At 39.3% G+C, this 17188-nt stretch overlaps 1 protein-coding gene and 1 pseudogene across 13 annotated transcripts in view; one reads left to right on the top strand and one right to left on the bottom strand.

Annotated features, from left to right (window-relative positions):
- Positions 1 to 17188, top strand: part of GTDC1 (glycosyltransferase like domain containing 1) — a 374816-nt gene that overhangs the window by 278160 nt on the left and 79468 nt on the right. The gene's annotated exons all lie outside the window — the stretch shown is intronic.
- Positions 8493 to 9590, bottom strand: LOC105237995 (annotated as a pseudogene).

Below are 17188 nucleotides of genomic sequence, written 5' to 3'. Positions count from 1 at the left end.
TTCAGATGAGCAAGCATTAGTCTTCAAACTGTTCTCTCACAAAACTACAATTATTTCAGTACTGATGTTATTTCTTAAAATATTTTGGGAAATCTCCTCCACTAATAGTTTAGGAACCAATCAGGAAAACCGGCTTTATTACTTATTGTGACCTAAGATATTACTCAACTTAGTCATCACAGTTAGTCGCTTTTGAACTCTAACTTCTGGTTATGAGCTAAAATGCCTCAGCCTCCAAATTTAGTAATTTTGAGCATATTTATTATAATGGATTGTGAAATTCCCAAGGGCAGTGACAGTATCTGGCATAGTCAATGAATGAATGATTGAATGGAAGAAAAAAGTATGTGACCACCTCCAAAGACTGAAAACGTACTCACATGTTTCCAATGATATCAACCTAATTGGAGTACATTTTGGAAGAGAAAAGTCATTTCAGTTTATTTCTTTTAGCAAAATGAAAAATAATGGTAAATCGGTCTCGCTGTCTGAGAGTCATGCCCTGCATTTTCTGTGTTGGTTAAGGAGCTTTGAGCCATTGACAGGTGTGTCAGTATTTGGGTTTGAGTTCTTCCCAGCATCTGATAACTGAGTCCTTTCTTTGAAGTCTCCCTTGTCAGTCCTCCACCCTTGGGATTCTAGACTTTCACCTACTCAAGCTTCTTTCCTCATAAACTCTTATTTTGCTACCTCCCGTCTTTCTTTCTGTTTCTTTTCTTTCATTCCAGTTATTGGATTTTCTGACACCTGACTACAAGATCCTCTTATCTTTACGACCATGAACTTTTAGGGACTTAGTGACATGTAAGCCCCCTGGCATAGATGCTCTTAGTGTATACAGTAGATGAGAGGAGGGCAAACAAAAAAAACCAAAAAATTATTATCTTCTTCTTTTAGAAAGTGGCATAAGTCTAGTGAAATAAATGAACAACATCAAGTGCAAATTAACTCATGCAGAAACAAGTGATAATAAAGTAGAACAATCATGAGGGCCCAGTTTCTTTAAAACAAGAGTCATGAGGATTTGTTGTATCCTGAGTGTGGTTCAGTTATCATTGCTGCCATATACATATGCATGCTCATTTGCACACACAAACATGTAAAGTTGAAAGTGAATACGGGGCATTTTCTGCTTTGAACTTTAAGAAAAATTTAGAAGTATTCCAAAAGTCAACTTTTATTCCCTTTTTTTGCGGAATATTTAAAGAAAAAAAAGAAGTCTGTGGAACCAAAGGGGATGTATTCTCGCGTATGCCTTTGCTATAGCTATTGAGAATAGGTACCCCCTATTTTTATCACTCTGAATGGCATACATTTCTTAAAGCAGACCAGGTTCTCAGCAAGTCATCCATAGTTTTCCAGAAGCATATGAATAGCTTCAATGACATTACATCAAATGGTTTCCAAAGTACAAGTTTCTAAGACTCAGCCTCCTGGGTCAACTTAAAAAAAAAAAAAATGTCAATTGAAAGAAGTTTAAGAAAGCCAAGGCCAGTGTTGATCAGTGTATTGGAAATGGATGTTACAGCTCCTTTGCCTTTCTGGTCCCTGTAAACCTCCATTTAAAAGTAAGGAGTGACCCAGGCAGAAGTTGGAACAAGATTGTGGCTATATGGGATGATATCAAGGACATGGTAGCATTGCTCCCCAGGTCTATAAGCAAATGGCTTCTTTGATTTGTGAATATTTCTCAGAAAATGCCTTTGTATTTTCCATTATTGAACAAAATAAAGAACTTACCACAGAATACAGCTTGCCAAATATGTTTATTCAGAGGCAACCTCAGACTTGTTTATATTCTTTCAGGGTGGGGTATCAGAGTGATGATAGTAGAAGACTCCCTAGCCCAGAAGCTCAAAGACATGGTTCTAATCCCTTGACAGAGTCAAAGCTCACATAGTTGTATCTTTGAGTTAAATTTTCTTAGAGTAGTGTTCCCTAAAATGTGTTCTTATACATGTAGTTCCATGAAGTGCTCCTTTCTCTAAAAAAAGAGGGGGGGGTGAAGGGGGCAGCTCTGCACACTTTATCTCCCTGTAAATAGTCACAAAGCACATTCGTATTCAAGTCTGAGAACCCCTGAAATAAATAAATCTGTCTAACTTATTTAATCAAACCTTTATTTAATTTAATATTTCCAAAACTTAATATTTAACCACAGATAATGATGATGATGATGATGATGATTTTTTAACTCATAGAGCATTTACTAAAATCCTGAGGAACTAGTATTTTCTAGAACACACTTTGGAAAAAGGTGCTTTTTAGACCTTTGGCTCCCCACCTTAAAAATGAGAGAGTGAAATTAAATGATTTCTCTGGTTCCTCTCCAATCTCAATTCTGTGGTTTCATAAAAATTTTAATTGTGTAGTGACCAAAGTCAAAAGTTACATTAATGCCAGGGAGAAGGATGGTTTTTCACACTAAGTAAGTAAAAACAAATATTCTTTTACATGTTGTGTTTACTATCAAAAAATGGTCTCTTTCCCTCCATCTTAGGCTCCTTCATACTCTTTTTAAAAATAAAACAAAATCTGGGGTGCCTGGGGGGCTCAGTCGTTAAGCGTCTGCCTTCGGCTCAGGGCGTGATCCCGGCATTCTGGGACCAAGCCCCACATCAGGCTCCTCTGCTGCGAGCCTGCTTCTTCCTCTCCCACTCCCCCTGCTGTGTTCCCTCTCTCACTGGCTGTCTCTATTTCTGTCAAATAAATAAATAAAATCTTGAAAAAAATAATAATAAAACAAAATCCACACACCATTCCTTATTTTTAATTTAATTTATATTTCATTTCTATTGAGGTTTAAAATCCATGTTAGGGGCGCTTGGGTGGCTCAGTCGTTAAGGGTCTACCTTTGGCTCAGGGTGTGATCCCAGCGTTATGGGATCGAGCCCCACAATCAGGCTCTTCCGCTATGAGCCTGCTTCTTCCTCTCCCACTCCCCCTGCCTGTGTTCCCTCTCTCACTAGCTATCTCTCTCTCTGTCAAATGAATAAATAAAATCTTAAAAAATAAAATAGAATCCATGTTAAATTTCCTATATAGTATCAGGTTAAAACTGTTTGTGTGGTAAATCCACAGGAAAAAATAGGAATAATTTTTCAAGCCTTTATGAAAGTCTGTAATTTTCAAGTCTCATTGCTGTTGTTGTCCCCCACACCATAAGTTCCTCAGAGAGCACGAACAGTATTCTCTGAATTATTTTTGAATGTTCCATCGCACACAATATTGGTTGTAAGTTGCTTCTTACTAAGTACCCAAGAATGGCTAAATTGCTTAAAAGGAAACAGCACTTTATCTCATGTTTTTAAATGTTCTATGGGTATAGAGAGAGTTACATTCTTGTTTCTAAACTATTGGAGAAGCAAAACATTTGTAGAACTAATACCTACTTACAGATTGTCAGGCTTTCTTTCTCCCTGGGATGGGATATGTTGCTCGTCCTCTATGTCACCATAACTGTGTCATAGCTATGTCACCATAACTATGGGGAATAACTCTTAGACTCTGAACTTACCCATGCACAAAATCTTTTAAGGACATTTTCCAAACTGTTTGCTTTCTAATTCTCTGTCTCCCTCAGCACTCCTCAATTTATATGTATTATCAAATGCTGTGAAATGTCTCGAAGTATAGAGGAGAAACTCCTATCACAGTATAACCGTTCTTGGTTATAGAGTTTATATGATGTTCACAACAATGAATGATTATGAATAAATATTTTTTATTGGGGAAAGAAGCAGGTAAAGTTACGAAAATATATTTCTTGAGCACTTGCCATGTGTCAAGTCTAGCCATTATAATTGAACTCACAAAAGTGAAGGCATCATCTACATTCTCGTATTAAAGAAACTGAGGCTCAGAGAGACCAATTTTTTTTTTTTTTTTTTACGAAGGTCACACAGTGAGTGGCAGAGTTGAGATTTGAGCCAAGTGCTTCTAATTTCAAGTCCATACTCTTTAGGAAATGGAAGCAGTGGCATATTTTTCTTACAAAATCGTCTAGCAATTGAAGCATTGTGTTACAGAAAGGCTTTTAATGAGAATTGAACCATTGAGTTGTTCTAAGGAGATTTCTATATCCAATTTATCAAATTGCCAAAATTCCGGAATCTTTTTCTCTTTTTGCCCGAATGCATTACATATGTCTAAAAAGGTTTGATAATAAAGTAGAAAATTGTTTTCTTTAGTCATTGATGAGTGTTAGATTACATTCTGAGATGGTTATCTGAAACATGTGTCTGTGGAATATTGTATGTAAAATTTCAGAAGGATTGTTCTTCAAAGTTTAAAACAGAAGGGAGAGGCCCTGGGCATTTGTTCGTTTTCTGTCCCTGCACCCACAGCCCTGAGCATCTTCTTCGGGCTGGTGTGACATGTGTGCTGTCACCCCCAGATCTCTCTGCTTTGGGTGCACACCCCCTCCTAGACCTGGAGACAAGTCAGCCTTGAGTGAAGGGTGAGGGGACACCTGCGCACAGAGAGTGCCCGTGTCGTTCATGTTCCAGTTGGCCCTGAAGGGTAGACCATAAATATTTTCTACTCGATTTTTTGCAAGAACATGTTGGGATGAAATTGATATAAAATATCAATAACTGCGCATTGGCAGTTAGGCCATTCCCAAATGTGCCACCACCACTTCTGTCTAGTTCTGGAACATTTCCATCACCAAAGAAAAACCCCTTTGCCGGTTAGCTCATTCTCCCCCTACTTCCCTTGCCCCAGCCCTGGCAACCACCAGTCTGTGTTCCATCTCTATGAATTGATCTCTTCCAACAGATGAAATCAAACCACATATGACTTTTGTGTCTGGCTACTTTCCGTTAGCATAATGTTTTCAGAGTTCATCCATCTGCCATCGTATATCAGTACTTCATTCCTTTTTATGGCTGAATAATATTTCATGGTATGTCTGTGCTACCATTTATTTATTCATTTATTTATTGATGAGCATTTGAGCTGTTTCTCCTTCGAGGCTATTTTTTTGAACAATATACGTACTTGTAATTAGCCCCCAGAAAGCCTGTTGCAAAAGTGCTTCAAATGGGCAGCTTACAGTTGCAGAGGGAGCATCATAACCGAATCTGAGGTTAACTTGCCATTAAGGTGCTTTTGGATGCCGGACTTCCTGAAATGTGTTGTTATGCTACTTTGATACATGATATACAGTGTATGCGAGTTATACGTACTATGCCAAAATCTAGCTTTTAGATGAAATATATAATTATTTATGATGTTTTTGTTTGTGTTCAGGACTGAATTTAAGAGAATTATACAGTGCCTATTTGGATAACTTAGGTTAGAGACACAAAAAATAAGTTCTCCCAAAAGCTCTAGTAACCAAAAGCGTTAAGTATACTCTTTTGTCAATTAATAAAGAAAAACTATTGGAAACATTAAATTATCTGGCATGTCTACATATATAATAATTATGCAGCCAAGGCTTTTCCTTTTGAAACAATTTATACATTACATAAACCTAAGTTTCTCATCCAAGTATCATTTCAGGAGAGGCAAGTTTAAATAATGGAGGCAATGGGGAAACATAATATTACGATAATGTTCTTTGGTGCGGTTTGGAGGGTTTTAGGAAACATTTGGAACTATTTTTCTCATAAAGTCACTTAACTATTGAAGTGTTATGATAGCATTTCCCTCTGCGTTGTATACAATACAAAAGGAGTCCAGTTAAAGGAGACAGCAATTCTAAATATTCTGATTAGAGGGATTTCCACTAACCAGGAAATTACATGCCCTGGTATCCTGGTATTAGTTTAATACAAAGATGCAGCAAAATAAAGAAGGGCCAGGTGATTTAGGGAGTCCCCTTTGCTTTCAAATGCCCATTTCTTTGCAGCTTCATTTAGCAAACCTACATTAAACTTTCTGGAATGGATGGAAAAGGATCTGAATTTTCAGAGTAAATATTCTCTGATTAAATTGATCTGATATTTTATTTTTTTTTGAGGAATATTTCTAACCAGATTATAAGCTGATACTTCTCTCAAAACTGTTGTGATGAAGAAAATGTTTAAACTTTTCTTACACCATTATTATTGGCCTCTTTGAAACTTGACAGATACGTGCCTCAAAGGTTCTAAACATCTGTCAAATGTTAACTTAAATTAAGTTCCCTTGTGAATTGATAACCATTATGTTCTTTGCATTTGACATATAGATACTCACTGGTGATTGTTTCTTATTATAAAATAACCATAGCTTTTTTATAAATTTAAATTGTAACAGTGATTAAAATGTAATGTTCTTTTAAGGTATATAATCTGTTGAATAAGGAAATGAAAGTTATTTCATGTGTGCTTTCAAGAAGTACAGAATATTTTTGTTATAGTGGAGCTTAAAAACCATTTCTATTGAGGGTTGTAGTGCTATCTATTATTACAGATGACTAGAGGCTACGGCTAAGCTATACATCAGAATGAATAAATTTCCTTGTCAGTGAACGTTGGGAAAGTACTTGAGAGACCAACCTCAAGAAAAGGGAATCTGTTTCAGGCCGTCACTGAAGTGGTCATTTCCAGCCCCCTCCCCTTCAAACAAAAATGAAACAGAACAAAACAAAACAGAGGCTCGGGCACCAGGTAATTTAAAGGACAAAGAGGAACCCAGAGAACAACACTGAGTTTAAGTGAACTCCACTTAAAAATGAAGCGTGGCACTTTTGGTAGGGTGGAATGAGGATCCTCAGCAACCACAGTTAAACTAATAGGATATGTTTCCATTTTCAAGGAGAATTTCCTGAGGAAATGGACTGGAGATGGGATCCAAAACCGAGTGTGGCATCCAGCAACCAGCATCTCTCATTGTCTTGCAACCTTAACTAAAAAAGGATGGCCTAAGACACAGACCACTAACTAGTCCACTAACTAGTCTCTGAACAGCAACTGAAAACAAATGGTTAACTGTTTCAGTGCCAGGGGCCACACTACAGGAGTGAGCAGGGTAGAATCATCCCTGGAGCTTAGAGGCTCACACACGAGTCAGTCAAACCATAACACAGTGGGAGGGGGCTGGGCAGTGGTGTGTGTGCATGTGGATAAAACTCCTAGCCTTGCTGGGGCACGGTCGTCTAAAGCCTGGAAGCCGGACTCGAATTGCTATGTCCAGGCCTCTGTTCTAACTTAGCGAGAGATTAAAAACATAATCCTAGAATTTTTCATTGGCGGGTATCTTAATGGTCCTTGTATCCAAGGGGACAGCTCGCATTGTTCATACAGTTTACCTTAGAAAGATCCAAAATGAGATTTCCTCAGTATATCCACTCTCCCCAATGCTACCCTCTTGAACAGAGAACACGCAGCAGAAGACAAGCAGACTCCACTCCCTGACTGAGTAAGAACCCCAGGTATCTAAGGACCTACTCTTCCCAACTTTGTTCTGCATGCACGTGTCTGCACTCAGCCCCCACTGCCCACACCGTTGTTTCCACAGGATAATACCTATCTGTTCGCAGATTTGTGAAATATTTCTCCAACCTAACCATATACCAAATTCTATTTACTCTCCATATTTTTCCTCTGTTGCTAAGAGTTTCATGATGCTAAGTGGCCGCTCTCTTTCATCTTCCTGATCATTTCCACATCCCCTACTCACCCCTCCATCTCTAATTGTCTGATTTAAGTCCAGAAAAGTAGTTTCCCTACTTGCTTCATCTGCCTTTTTAGAGCTTAAACTCTTAGCAGAGTGAGTCAAGAATTTATCCAATGTTGTGTTTTTGCCAAGCAAGCCTTCCAGATGGTGTCCTCATGGCTGAAGGCCCCCACCACGGCTTTATGTTACTTCTGTGCCTGTTTTGTAGTTTCTGTTACCAAACCATGTCCTCTACCTGGCCTGGTAGTCTGGAGTGCACTTCCAAGAAGAAATATGTATATAGATATATATCACCACCATTTTTTCTCTTTTCTCCAAAGTGCCTTCACCCTTTGGTTTATAAGCTACAAGACAGATATTACAATCTTTGTAATGTGCATGGCTCTCCACTTGGAGCAAATCTTTTTCTTTTGGATGAATTTTTTCCTTTTGGCCAGGGTTTATTCTTAATAATAGCGCTAATATTAAAAACCTAGTGTTTATTCAGTGGTTACTGTGTGCCACATTCTGTACTGGGTTATTAATATCTATGACTTTATTTGATACAAAATATACTAACAGTAATTCTTATAATGTAGATATCATCCTCTCCATTTTACCTATGAGGACACCGAGGTTTGGGGAAGTAAAGTCACTTGCTTGCCCACGGCTACACCATCATAAGTGATAAGCCCAGGATTTGAACGCAGAATCCTAATATTTCAACACTTGCATTCTTTCTTTTTTTTCGTTTTTTCTTAAGAGCAATGGTATGACTATTTATTGTGCCTCAGAGGCCAGGGGAGGGAAAAACCTCAACAGGCTGAAGGCAGAGGAAATTCTGGAGTCCTGTGTAAAAGATATGATGGTCTCTGCTGGACCCATTGCAGAATGAGAGGAGATTCTCAATAGATCGTTCCTTTTGTTTCTCCCTTGGGCTTGAGCTTCTCAAAGCTCTTCAGGATGAAGTCAAATAACACAGCATTGCAGATCTCCAGGACCATCCACCGGATGTCCTGCACTCTGCCTTGTCCAGAGCTTGTGCACCAGCTGCCAGGAGTCACCCACATGGGGCTGCTTGGCTGCCTTGGAGAAATACTTAGAGGTTTGAGTGTGGAAGCCTTCCAGCTTGGTGTGAAGGTTGTCATTAGTTTGAACACCTTCTCCTGGACGGCCACTCCAAGATTGTTCCCATCCTTGATCTTAGGTATCTGCAGCTGCAACCAGGTGGTGACCAGGTTGAGCTGCTCAGTGACATTCTGGATCTCAGGCTTTAGACACTGAAGGAGGACCACGGTCTTCTCATTGCAGTTCACTAGGCCACAGGGAGGGCCTTTGTCTTCATCTTCCCCTTTTTCCTTTTCATCTTTGTTTTCTTTATTCTGCTGTTTTTTCCACTCCTCCTTCTCTTTCTCCTAGACTTGATGAGGCATTGGGATGTCCAGCTGGGCCTTCAGATCGCTCAGGTTGGCTTCATTGAGAGCTGGCTCCTTTAAAAATGCATCCAACTCAGGGTCACCTGGGTGGCTCAGCCAGTTAAGTGTCTGGTTCTTGATTTTGGCCCAGGTCATGATCTCAGGGTCGTGAGATCCAACCCCATGTCAGGCTCCATATGGAGCTTGAGATTCTCTCTCTCTTCCTCTCCTTCTGCCCCTCCCCTTCATCCTCCCCCTGCCCCTTCTCTCTCAAAAAAAAAAAAAAAAAAAAATGCATCCAACTCAGAAATCTTCTTGGGGAAGTAGCTCCCCAGCAGGTTCTCTGTCTTGGTACACAGGTCTTCACGAACACATCCACCTTGGCTTAGGCTTCAGGCTGGACCCTGACTGTGGCCATGGCCAGGGCGGGGAGCCTTGCATCCCATGAGAAGTGGAATGGGCACAGAGACAGGAAAGCAAAAGCATTGCTCACCACCTGCATGGCCTTCCTGGGTAGCAGGGAGTCAACGCTTACATTCTTAGTATCTGCCTCCCTTCAAAGCCTTTTTCCCTTGCGGTATTTTAGAAGTGAATCATACCTTTAAGAGCATACCTTCTTGCATAAAAATTCCGAGTTAAATCAATCTTGTTGAACCTTGTGTGTTGGTATACAGACCTCTTAGTCTCAAAATTTTCATCCTCATTGGTGTCCCTTTGTTTTCCCTGGAATTTTCTGGGCATTTTTACCACTTGCTCCTTTGTTTTATCCCCCATGGTTTCAGGTTTTATGATTGTGTCTGAGGATTTCTCCCTCTCCCCCTTCCAAAATTTAGCTTAGAGGCTTCTTGATGATATTGGCAAATTAAAGATATTCTTTCCTAGCTTCATGAAAAACACTTTTCTAATGTATTTTTTCCTTTGTTGTAGTTTATAAAACCAACTCTTAGCACTGTCCGTGTAGCCACGTGTTTGCTCCCTGTATCCTAATTTTGCTTCTACGGTTATAACCTTCCTTTTAAAAAAGAGATAAACACCACTCATCGGTACCTGCCCCCCACCCCTGCAACTACACCCTCCTCCCCAGGTCCTTGAATTCTCTTCCTAGATGGCAATGACAGTAGTTCTCCAGAATCACCTGGTATAAACAAATACCAGTGCCCAGAGGCTATCCCAAATCAATTGAATCAAAGTTGTTGGGTGGGTCCTGGACATCATTAGTATTTTTTAAAACTCCCCAAGTGTTTTAAAACTTCTGATTTGCATCCTCATTAAGACTCACAGCATTATGAACTTTGTCTGGCAGTGCATTCTTTCCCACTGGAATGAACAGAAGTGGGTACATTTTATGAATCTTGGCAGGCTCCATCTCCTACTAAGATTCATGCTGTAGGAAGACAACGTGCCTCTTACTTAGCTTGGCTACAGCTCTGTTCACAGGCATGAACAAGTTCCATGAGGATTCTCTTCTGCCTGCAATTAGTAACAGCACTGTGCCTACCTCCTAAGGTCTGAGAATACTCCTAGAGCTTTGTGGTGTATCTGCAATCACCCTCCATGGAGAGCCTAGCACCTTTGGTGTACTTCCAAGTGCACGCTTTTCTTCCTGTCTCTCTTGGCATGTATTCTTTTGCTGACTCTTCTCTTGTCATTTATTTTCCTCTCCTTTCTTAACATCTTTTTCTTTCAGATTCCCTTCTAAGATCTTCTTATACTTCTGTTATCATCTAGATCAGAGAGATGTACTAAAGTCTTCTTCTTCTCTAGCAGGAAACAAATGAGCATTTAGAGTAGACTCAACCAAGGCAGGAACACAAACAAAAATATTGTCTGTAAGGTGTGATTCCTACCTTCTAGAGCTTACTTTTAGTTCAGAAGGGAGAATGAAGTTATGTAAAAGCAGCAGAGCATATGAAGTCATCAACATTCTGGAGTCTCAGTGAAAGCATCGTGGGTAAGATAGATCTTGAACTGAACCTTTCAAAATAAGAGTAGAGCGGGCATCTCATTTCGATTGAACAACATCAGTGAAGGTGTGGTGGAATTCAGTATGGATTATATGAAGGAGAATTTGTCCCAAGGAGAGTGTGAGATCTGGAGAAGAAGATTAGATGGGGTGGGGTTGAATTGGGGGAGAAAGGTAGTTAGCCAGTTGGTAAGATTGATGATTCCACCCCACCTCCCTATTCACGACAATTGCTAGATTCAAAATGTAGAGGTCAAGCACCACATCTTCAGTGTGCTCCCATGCTTAGCATAGCGCCTAACAGAGAGCAGTCATATAAAATATATTTAGGAATGAAGAAATTCTCAACCCTAGAAGGGTGTTATAAATCCCTTTAGAAGTTAGATGAACTTAATGGACTCTAGTCTTTAGAAAAATGCAAGTATATACCACACACACACACACACACACACACACACACACACACACAACTTTCCATGTAATTACAAGGGGTTCAAGGACTCCCTGAAGACTATTCAGGGTCTCCAGGTTAATAATTGGTGATTTGGAGATGTGTGACACATGATTTATGTCTTGAATATTATTCAGACTCTATCCTGTGATTTAAACTTAAAGAAAACTGTCCTATGAAGTTTTTCTAGCATGCCAAAGTTCTTGAAAAAAAGGCATCGTGGGTAGATTTTATTGTTGTGAAAGGTAATATCTATTTCCAAGAACATAGTGCAAAGTCTACTGTAGACAGCTTTTTCAACTAATTCATTCCCATAATTCTAACTGGTTTTGAAAAGCTAACGAATGCATTGCTATTTTTACAGAGAACATTCTTCAATAAAATCATAATGTTATCCCACAGTAACACTGAGTTGCTTTTGCAGTTTACCTCTGTGATCATATGCAGTTAAGGAACAATGAAAAGAATCAAAACAAATTGTGCCAAAAGAGGCAATGTTTCTAACAACTTTCTTTTACTTTCTATGACCTATGGCAAGAATACCCTTTAGTTAAACATGGGTGGTAACACGATAGGCATCTAATGTCTGACTACCTGTTGAAAACTATTCAGGACTTGAGTAAAAGCTATTACTAGATAGTGTTTTGACTAAGAAGTTGAAGAGGGGAAAATATTCTTAAGAATGGAGATTTTGATATTGCTGTCTAGGTATGAGATTCTTTCCTATCCATGACCTTCCTCTCTCTGAGCTTTGCTACCATGTTTTTTATTGGCCCATCCTCATATATCTGCACTTCACATCCAGCTTGAAACAGCTTTCTCCAACAGCTTTTTTCCTATATATTCATAGTTTTCTTTAGGTGCCTTATACAGCATCACCAATCAAAAATAATGAGAAGAAGAGAAGATACGACAAGGGATGGCGGGTTGTTGTTATCATCATAGTTTTCCATCCTCACTACTCTGGTATCTGGGAAGTTTTTAGACCAGTAATACCACTGATAGCCACCAGTGCAAGGCGATGGATTCAATGGTAGCTATTTAGAGCAGAAATAAGAATAAATATTAAAAATTTTCTGAATTCATCAACTAGTTCTGGAACTTTTCTAGGAGTCTCTGTCCAATTATGGCACCAGCTTATCTAGTCTAAGCAAGTATGTTTTCTTTCTAAAGTGGCCTTGGTATGAAATGGATTTACTGATGTATATCGTCTCTGCTCTGCATCAGTCATATATATACCGTTTCAACTAATTCTTAAAATAATTCTAAGAAGTTGTTCCCATTTAATAAGTGAGAAATCAATGGCTCAACTAGGTTATCTTGTTGACCCAGGGCTACTTACCTGTTAGGTGATAATAAATTTGGGTCCAAGGCAATTTGCTTCTAAAGGTGCCTTGCAACACTCCCCCTTCTAATGAAGATTTTTTACTCACATACCCTACCTTCCTTCCCATTCCTGTTTCTAGGACATATGTGACACTTCACTGAGAGCAAAATTTAATTGGCATTGTTATCAATCTCTCTGGAGTTGTGAACAAAATACAAATAAAACAAGATGGAAGGTTTTGCACGTAAATGTCTTTGCCATAAACACCAACAGCTTCTTTAATCCTAGCAGACAGAAGTGATCAAGTCCGTCTCTTTCAAGGAGTGCATCCATATTGTTTTCCGGTAGAAGAGTAACATATATTTGTTAGAAGATGACCTAAACTGATCCATTCTTTAATAAACCAGGGAAGTTGGATTGTTTTGCTAATCTGTGAATGAATGGACTTGTCAACATGATCCCAGGAGACTGGGAGTGACCTTGTGTTCTCTGTGAATGTGGCTTTGCGTCAAGGAGTGTGAGGCCAATGGGAAGCAGCCTCATTTGACCTTTGAGAGCTTCATGTGACTGTACCTCTAAAATCTCCAATGACAGAAATATTTTTCCCCATATAATGTGTAGATTGGGAGTTTGATATTTATTAAATCTTGTGAAAATAAAACTTGAATTTAAAAATAAGTGCATGCTTATTATAACTGTTTAGGCTCACTTTCTCTAGCAATCACCTTCCTTTCTGTAAAACTGAAACTTTATTAAGCAACTGCTAGTGCCAAGCACTATGCTGAACAGTTTCCTGTAAATTATTATATTTTACCCTCTCCATGGTCCTCTGGCCTTTTTCAAAAGGATCATGCCAATAATCAGCGAAGAGCAGTGTGGTTTTTGTTAAAATGACTGATTTCTTCCTATCAAGATAGGTTTTAAAATGTTACACTTACGACTTTTGTCATCTTTCCTTCCAAGAAAAGATACATGTTATTTATGAGAAGCTCGGTTTAATAATATCAGATGAGCAGAATTCTGTTTTTTTAAAATGTTAATTCTGACCAGAGAGCTTTGGATACTGAAGGCCCTTTCTCTAAGACAGTTCAACACAAGAGCAGGTCCAAAGAGTGTTTCGTGCATCTTAAAATTTAAATTTACATTTAGCCAATCAGAACTCAAAGCTAGTATCAGTGTTGATCATACAAAGGGAGATGTTTCTAATTAACTGACTTTAAAGCCCTATCTTAATCACTTAGAGCATTCTTGTGCACATCTGCGCTGCAGGAGTAACTGGATTACCTCCATGGTGTATGTGCGTGTGTGTTTAAAGCAATGCTATAACTCTATCCAAATGCGATTCAGCATTGCTTTAAAGTTTAGAAGCAAATGTGTACTTAGTAACATAGTTTAAAAATTGAAACCCCCCTCTACCTTATATGTTCTTCTCTTGTAAATTGGGCTTGTTTGTGGAGGGCAGCCATTTCAAAAACTGTGACACATACATCCCAGAACTTCTTCCCTCTTACTTCGATCTAACTTAAATGAGCACCAGAGCCAGGGCCTCTCATGTGGTTTTGCTTCATCTGACAATGACATCAGTATCTTTCCACTTGCCTTATTTTCATAAAATGATGCCCAGAATGAGTGGCGATGCCAGTAAAGGAAACTGAGTCCTAAGAGTGATTTTTCATTAGAGTAAATGAAGTGATACGATAAACAAGTCAAACCTGATGTGACAACATGGCACAAAGCTGTGATATGAAATGTTTGATTCTCTTCCTGTGAATGTTTTCTAAAGCTTTTATTATGCCTTTCGCATGTCTTGTGTGTATATATACTGATCAGTGGAAACATAATTCGTGTGCAGATATTTATTTCTATCAATGAATGACCAGATGGTTCTTGCCTATGTTGGAAGAAAATCGTTTTCCCTATTCAGTAATTCAGGGACATTCTTTGTAACAAAATAAATAGGATGACCAACTCTAGCCCAAGTGAGAAACATGCGGCTGCCTTTCTCTACTTTGTAAAGTTGGCAGAGGCTCACACATGCCTTTATTCTTATTTTTTTAATTGAAATAGTTTGTGTATTTTCCCCACCGAAGTAACACATGCTCATTGTGGAAAACTGTGGCAATACAGACAAAAATAAAGAGGAAGAATGCTTATAACTTGATTTTTACTACCCATAACTAGCCACTTGAAGATTTAATGCTGGTGATGAAGGTATAAAACTGATGTTTATTTGAGTGCATACTCTTTGCTGAACACTGTGCTAAGTGCTGTACACAAATTAGTTTATTTAATTCTCCCCACAACCCACTGGTGTAGGTAATGGTTTTGACCCCCCTTCGGAGCTGAGAACACTGAAGCTCGGAGATGTGAAATGGATCGCCTGAATCACACAACTTCCAGGTCCCAATAATAGCAGACTTCATGGAACCTGGGATTGCCTGCCAGCTAGCCCCATTGATTGCTAAGAGTTAACTGATGAACTCTTCATCTGCTGTATGCATTTCAAATTCTTTTTCACTTTTGCACGTTACCCTTCAGTTGTTATTTATGAAGCTTTCGATATGTTAAAACATTTTATTTTTACACAGACCAACCTGTTCTTTACTTTGCAGTTTCTACCTTAGTGTCATGTTTTAAAAGGCCTTTCCTATTCCCAGATTATAACACAGGAGGGAGAAAAAAAAAAAAGAAATGTTAACAGTACCAGAAGAAAGTAATCACAAGCCAGAAAGCCAAGGTGTCTGCCAAAGGTGTCACCAACAGGAAGAGAAAGGAGATCTGAGATGTGTCTGAAGGCAGTGGCAAAGGGGGAAAATAAACCTAGTCCCTTACTATATCCATCGAGTGCAGTCTGTTCAAAAACCAGTTACATGCAACTCCTTTCTTGCCTCCTGTCCTCCCCTTCAAGCTCCTGCAGGAGGCTGTGGACTAAGAGGAAGGACTGGAGGAAAAGAGAGGAGGGCTTGTTGTTACATAGCTGGTAGTGTTGGAGGGCCTCTCTCATGGGTGTCAGATGCCTTCTGTCAGCAATAGGCAAATGCCAGCTCTTTTGTGTGAAAGTATGTTCTTTCGAGACATTCCCAGGAAGACCTCGCACAGAGAGGTATTCCCTAGCGTGGATGAAACCCTCTCTGGGTGACCTCTTATCACTTCCTTCTCTCAGATCCTGACACAAGCGTGTGTCCCTTGCCCTGAAGTCAACCTTGAGCATAGTCATTTCACTATGGTGCATGCATAACTCCCCTTCACTAGGAACGTGGATGGGGATGGGAGGGAATCAAGTATCCTTTCCCTTTCAAATGGTAAAAATGGAGCTTCTTCCTTTCTTCATCTGCCCTTTCTCCTTGCCCTGCCAGTGGACAACTTCAGTCAGCCTCCTGCCTTCAGAATCCTGGGCTATCATCAAGATCTATGCCCTGTATTTTAGGAGGGCATGCAGTAGGTTCTCCCAAGAACACTTCTGAGTTCTGTTCTAGGAGCAGGAGGAGGAGGCAGGATTTCGAGTCTCAGCAGCTTGGAAGTCATCCAGTTTGAGGAAAGAGATGCCAGCCTCCCTTTCTGGCAAACATCCCAAATCTCTACAAGAGGTTCTCCTGGAGCCCATCTACACCAGTGAGTTTCCTCCTCATACTGAGGCTATTAGAGAATGATGAGTAAGAATCATGGGGCCAATATTTCTACCTTTAGCAAGTCCTGCAGAAGTATGTCTCACACTTCCTTTGGGAAATTGTGGGTCAGTCCTCAGGGTGAGAACCTCAGCTGAAATGCCGAGGTAATAGGAAAAGTGCCATTTTAACACCGTATGATGTAGAGTTATTTTGTGTTGTGAACATATCACGTGATAAAAAGTTTCTAATTTTTTTTTTCCAAAATGGATCTTTAGTTATCATAGATACTTTCTCATTAGTTTATTACTTTTTTAATAGTGACCCAAGCCATGAATAAATTGATATTCATTTCTTCTAGAAATGATAATATGAAAAAAAATTGTATCAGAGGAGTGCTCTGTATTGCAAAGCCATTTCTATGTCACAGTGTGTAGTCCTTCGAAGCAGTATTTTGTTGATCTTGGTGACAACAAATTCAATATATCTAATAATACTGCATAGCAGGTCTTCGTTCTCTTTCCTGTTGATGTGACAGTCACTCTTTAATGAAACCTTATTTTGTATACTATTTGCATTGTAGATCAGGAATGAAGAGCTGAGTTTGCTTAAGCAATAGCTGATCTGTTTATACTTTTTATATTCTTCCATCAAGAAATAATTACCCTTCAACCAACCTTACCTCTTTCTGCTTCACATATGCAAACCACCTAAATAAAACATACTCAAACACCCAAACCACACATCAGTATACAAAAACAGTCAGGACCCAGAAAAGCATAAAATTGTGTATGCATAACCCTTGCCACTTCCTTGTACCAAGGCAGTCATTCATTCAGC

The sequence above is a fragment of the Ailuropoda melanoleuca genome, chromosome 2 (genome assembly GCF_002007445.2).
Source record: "Ailuropoda melanoleuca isolate Jingjing chromosome 2, ASM200744v2, whole genome shotgun sequence".
Lineage (NCBI taxonomy): Eukaryota > Metazoa > Chordata > Mammalia > Carnivora > Ursidae > Ailuropoda > Ailuropoda melanoleuca.
The sequence above is the reverse complement of the archived record's forward strand: the minus strand, read 5'-3'. Positions and strand labels throughout refer to the sequence as shown.